At 46.8% G+C, this 5,274-nt stretch overlaps 1 long non-coding RNA gene across 2 annotated transcripts; it reads left to right on the plus strand.

Moving 5' to 3' along the window:
- The first annotated feature begins 1,316 nt into the window (after positions 1 to 1,316).
- LOC121480018 lies at positions 1,317 to 4,764 on the plus strand. 2 transcript variants are annotated; one of them, XR_005984873.1, is made up of 4 exons: positions 1,317 to 1,502; positions 3,898 to 4,017; positions 4,588 to 4,611; positions 4,703 to 4,764. It is a non-coding gene; the product is annotated as an uncharacterized LOC121480018 (long non-coding RNA). The 2 variants fall into 2 exon arrangements; XR_005984872.1 differs by having other exon boundaries at positions 1,346 to 1,502; positions 3,875 to 4,017.
- Positions 4,765 to 5,274: the final 510 nt, after the last annotated feature.

Below are 5,274 nucleotides of genomic sequence, written 5' to 3' on the forward strand. Positions count from 1 at the left end.
ATAAATAAAAAAGATTTATTTGAGAGGTGGGGAGGGGCAGAGGGGGAGAGAGAGAGAGAGAGAGAGAATGTCAAGCGGACTCCCTGCTGAGTACCATCCCAGCACCCTGGAGCCAAAATCAAGAGTTGGCCCCTTAACCACATTCTGAGTTGGTCGATTATCTCCTTGCGGTGTGATGTATTTAATTTACTCCTTTATCCCTCATAAATTTCCTATACATTCCAAATTAGATTTAAGGGTTGATTACGTTAAGATTAAACACTTTTGACAAGAAGACTTAATGGGCGATGCTATGTATTTATTGTATCTCCTCAAGGACCACATAATGTCAAAGTTGTCCAGCTGTTAGTGTTGCAAAGTTTGATCACTAGGGTAAGGTGGTGATTATCAGAGCTCTCTCTCTCTCTCTCTCTTTTTCTTTTCTTTTTTTTTTTTTTTTTTTCTTTTTGGTTGTTGTTTTTTCCGTGCGATTTGCCAATGATGTGTGTGGTGATATTTGGCCCCATGATAATATCCTGTTTCCCTAACAACCTTTCACTTAAAGTTTTGATGATTGATGCCACCGGCTTGAATGATTGTTTTCATTTGGGGTTGCAGGATGGATGGGGATTTTCTTCTCATTCTTTATACATCAGACGGAAATCTTTAAAAAAAAAAAAAAAGAGTTTTTCCCTTATCAACCACGGATGGACTGCAGTTCTTTCTAAGAGGGAGTAAATGCTTAATTCTTTTCCTTTTCAGTACTAATTTTCAGAGTAAAGGAGTTGGTGTAAAAGTTGCCTTCAGTGTGCCAAAGTAGTTTCTTTTTAATCTTTCTTTTCTTTCCTTTTTTTTTTTTTTTTTGATGGATCACAACACACTACTGGGCTTTTCCCGTCCCTTCTCATTCTCACTCATCCCTTTTCCCTCTTGTCTCCTTTATCCATGGCGCCTGCCAACTCTCTCCGCACTCAGGCCTGGGCTTTCCGGTCCGGCCGCTAGGGGCCGCTAGCGTCCTCCTGTCCGCGCGCTGCCGCTCTATCCCAGGCTCGGCCACCGGCTACCAGGCGTCGTCTCGCTGGTGCCGACGCTGTCCACGGAGCCGCTCTAGGCTGCCGGGAGGCCGTGCGCATTGTGTGGGGAAGGTCTGGACGACGCAGTCGCCTCGCCGGCCCCCGGGGCGGTTAGCGCTTCCGGGGTCGGAGGGTGCGCGGGGTTGAAAGCGGGCCGCTCCGCCCCGTCCCCCTCCCAGACCAGCAGAGGCAGCAGCCGGAGCAGCCGCAGCCTGCGCCCTCTCCCGCCCGCCCGCCCTCCGCCCGCCCGCCCGCCCTCCGCCGCCCTCCACCCGCCCCGGGGTCTCTTTCCCCCTTCCTCCTCCTCCTCCTCCACCCCCCCCTTCCTCCTCCGCCCGCCCGCGGGGCCCCCCTCGCCTTCCCGCCCGCCCCTATTGTTCCGCCCCCGGCCTCCCGCCCTTCCCCTTCCCGCCCGCTCCCCTTTTCCCCTCAGTCGCCTCGCGCCTGCAGGTAAGCTTCAAAATTCTCCCTCCGCCCCCAGCTATAGCTCTGTTTCCACTCTTGCCATCTTTCTCAGCGGGCTCCGGTCTCCGTCACGAGCCCCGGCCTCGCGTAGTACCGCGTGAGCGCCTACCCCCTCACTCTGGCTGGCCGGCCATTCACGCGAGGCCCTGGCTCAGGCGCGGCCTAGTAGGCCTCGCGCAAGGCCTCCCCCCCTCCCCCCGCCTTTTCCCGGTGGCGGCTGCGCAGGAGTCAAGGAGGGCGCGCGCGCGGTAGGGGGGGCGGCGGTGGATTTGTTGGTTGAAGGGGGTGGGGGGAGGCGATGGCCGGCTTGCTGGCCGGGCGGGTGAGCGCGGCTCCCCGCGGGGGTCAGGCGCTGGCGCAGCCACACGAGGAGGCGCTACTAGCCCGGCCCCTCCCCCTGGATCGCAGCGCCCCCCCCCGACCGAACCGTTTATTTTTTTTTTCGTCCCCCCCCCCCCGTTCTCTCTTTTCTAGTGGAGGGATGGGGGGGGGCATTTTTTAATTGGAAAATGCTTGGATGACCGAGCGGAGGGGGGCTGCGGAGTTAAAAGAAAGGGGTAAACGGGCTCCCAGTTCCCGAGTTATTCAGGACGTTCTCTCGGGGTAACGAATTTTGAAATTACAAAATGCTTGCGGATGTAGACCCAGGCCGAGCTATTTATAGGAGAAGGGGTAATGGACTGCAGGATTAGCAGCTGGATTCCTGGGATTGGGCACACTTATATCGGCCCAGCCAGGAGAAAATGACAAGGATTTCTTGGATGTTCGGAGTTAGAAGTGCTCCTTTGTGCCTTAATCACGAAATGGCCTTCTAGTAGATTTTCAGTGTTCTTGTCCTTTCGTACTTGCGTTACTGTGCTGTTTGTAAAGTGATTCCCCTTATATTTGAGTGGAGATAAGGAGTTAAACTGCCAGTATTTTACCATATCTTAAAAAAAAAAAAGTCATTCTTATAGACGTAACTCTATCTCCCCCCCCTTTCATCACCCCCTCCCCCCCCCCCGCAGCAGCACTGTTGTTTTTCCATGAGTGAAAAGTGTTGAATTCTGGGATTTTGCCAGCAGTTAATTCTATTTTGAAGATGAGGGAATGAGGTGCCTTGGGGATGCAAAGCCCATCTTTTAAATCGGGCTCTGGAGGTAACCATGGGGCAGCTTGCCATATACAGAATGATCTGGCAGCAAGTTAAGCACTTCTTAAAATTTTAGGGGTGGATTTTGTGTTAGAGCAAAGTTAAAGCGGTAGCTGTTTTGTGAAGGGGGAATACTCGCTCTAGGAGAGATCATTGATATTGAGTTTTGAAGGGATGGTTGCTAAAAATGTCACTGGAGAAATTTATCAACTTTGGAGAACCTTTTTAAAGCTAATGCTGTTAGGTCCTAAGGAGGTATCCTAGGGAAAAAGGTATATCCAAAAACCTTTTCTTTCTGCATGTAATCTGTTACTCCAAAACTGAAATATTGGGAACATTGTTTCGGAGGACAGAAGCTTTCTCTGTAGGAAAGGTTCAATACCCCTGTTACTTGAAACGATTCTACAGTAAATTTTCAGCAATACCAGTTTTATTTCCATTGTTTTCTTTGGAAAAAAATTTAAGACTTAATAGATTTGAATAAAGGTGGAGTGGTAACAAAGCTTAATACACAGAAGCAAGGAAAATTTTCAAATCTGAGTGATTATCAGGTTGGGTTGGGGAAGGGAATAGGAGAAAGGACTCAGGCAGTACTTAATGTATTGAGTCTTTTCCCAAAGGGGAATATGGAACCCTAGCCTTCATAGAAGGCTTTCAGAAAATGCGCTTTTCAGTGAGGTTGTTGATTTAAATGTTATTAAAATTATTTGTTGTCATCTGTCAAGATTTGAAATTTTAACATGAGTTAATCTCAATATTTTTACCTAGAAATTGCTACAAATAAGAAAACTTAACATGTCCTTTCTAGCTTTCAACCTGATCTGCTACCTAACAGGGAGGCAAAAGGTCATCTGCCTCTCTGTAGTTGGTTAGAGTGAGGTTTGTCCAGGTGTTTCTGTATCCTGTCAAAGCTTATTCTGCCTGAAGGACAAATGCACATTCAGCAGTTCCTTTACAACCATTGCCAATTGAGGAATCTTCCTCATCCCGAGAGTCAGCGGAAACCCTACCATTGAAGGAGAGCTGACTGAAAAGTCTCCTTCCGAACCGTAACACAACCTGAGCTGTAAATGGTTGTCATTAGTGCAGTTGTGCTGGGTATATACAAGCTTGCCAGCTGATAGGCTGTCTTTTAAGGAAAAGAATCAGAAAACATTTGATACTGATGAAATGACTTTTCTCCTATTTTTTTCCCCTTCTGATTTTGGTCATATTTGCATTTCAGTTTTTGGCTTTCACCCCCACCAGTGACCAAAGACTTGACCACTCAAAGTCCAGCTCCCCGGAACACTGCTCGACATGGACACCGGTGTGATTGAAGGTGGATTAAATGTCACTCTCACCATCCGGCTACTTATGCATGGAAAGGTATGCACCAGCTTGGGAAATTGGGTCATAGTAACTGCTCAGGGAGAGGCCAGGAAGAGAGGGCATGCATCTTGGAGCTCATCAGATTAGCACTGTGGGGCATCTGGCTTTAGCACTCTTCTCTATCAACGTAGATGAGAGTGTAGTGGGAAAATGGACAGACTTTAGTAGGAAGCTCCACTGAGCAGGAAAGGCTTAACTAGAGGATGGAGCCAAAGACTGTCTCATATCTGGATAATAAGATTTTGTCCGTGGAGGTTGCTATAGCTTGTAATAAGTACATTTCCTCTGCCCAGACAATTTTGGGAAATTTTAAGGGGGGGAAGGTGATATCTGGTACTTTAAAAAATAACATTAAGCACAGTAGCATTTAATCATTCCTGCATCATTATTCCTTCAAAGTTCTTGGATATCTTCATTTATGTTTTCTGCAAAGAAAAGATGAAGCCCATTCACTCCCTTTCTCTGTAAATCTTAGTTTTCAATTGCTTTGGACAGTTAAAAATTCCTTTTCATGATAATGAACGCTTCGAGTTTCCTCTTATTTGACGCTAGTTTTCTCCATTGCAGGAAGTTGGCAGTATCATCGGAAAGGTAAGACAGTTTCACTTCAACTCTAATTACTATTTAGTCAGTCTGGGTTGAAATAGCAGTTGGAGCTCACTCTTGACTTTTCCTCTTACAGAAAGGAGAATCAGTTAAGAAGATGCGTGAGGAGGTGAGTTATGTGGGGGGAGGTTAGGGACAGTTAAGTCCTTCAAGGCAGGAATTTTCTTTAATGAGTGATTACAAGGGGGAAGGCCTCAATAGGAAAATCTGGCATTTTTCTGGCTTGGTTATTTGTAATGGCATATAGTATGCTGGAAAATGTAGTTTGGTAACTTAGTTCATTCAAGCATTAAGGCAGCTTCTGTAGTCTGAGGACGAAAATGAGCAGTATTTGAAATGATACTGTGTCAAGATTATATGGGCAGTTCCTTGCTTATTTGGGGGTGGGCTGCGTATACTATATATTCTCAGATCTTTTTGTCTTATTTAGCTTTTTGGCTTTGTTTTTTATCCAGAGTGGTGCACGTATCAACATCTCAGAAGGGAATTGTCCTGAGAGAATTATCACTTTGGCTGGACCCACTAACGCCATCTTCAAAGCCTTCGCTATGATCATTGACAAACTGGAAGAGGTTAGTTGTTCCCCCTCATTCTGTACTTAGTGTCCGTTTGTTTATTTTTATTTTTTAAGATATATTTTGATTTCAT

Source organism: Vulpes lagopus, chromosome 21 (genome assembly GCF_018345385.1).
Source record: "Vulpes lagopus strain Blue_001 chromosome 21, ASM1834538v1, whole genome shotgun sequence".
NCBI lineage: Eukaryota > Metazoa > Chordata > Mammalia > Carnivora > Canidae > Vulpes > Vulpes lagopus.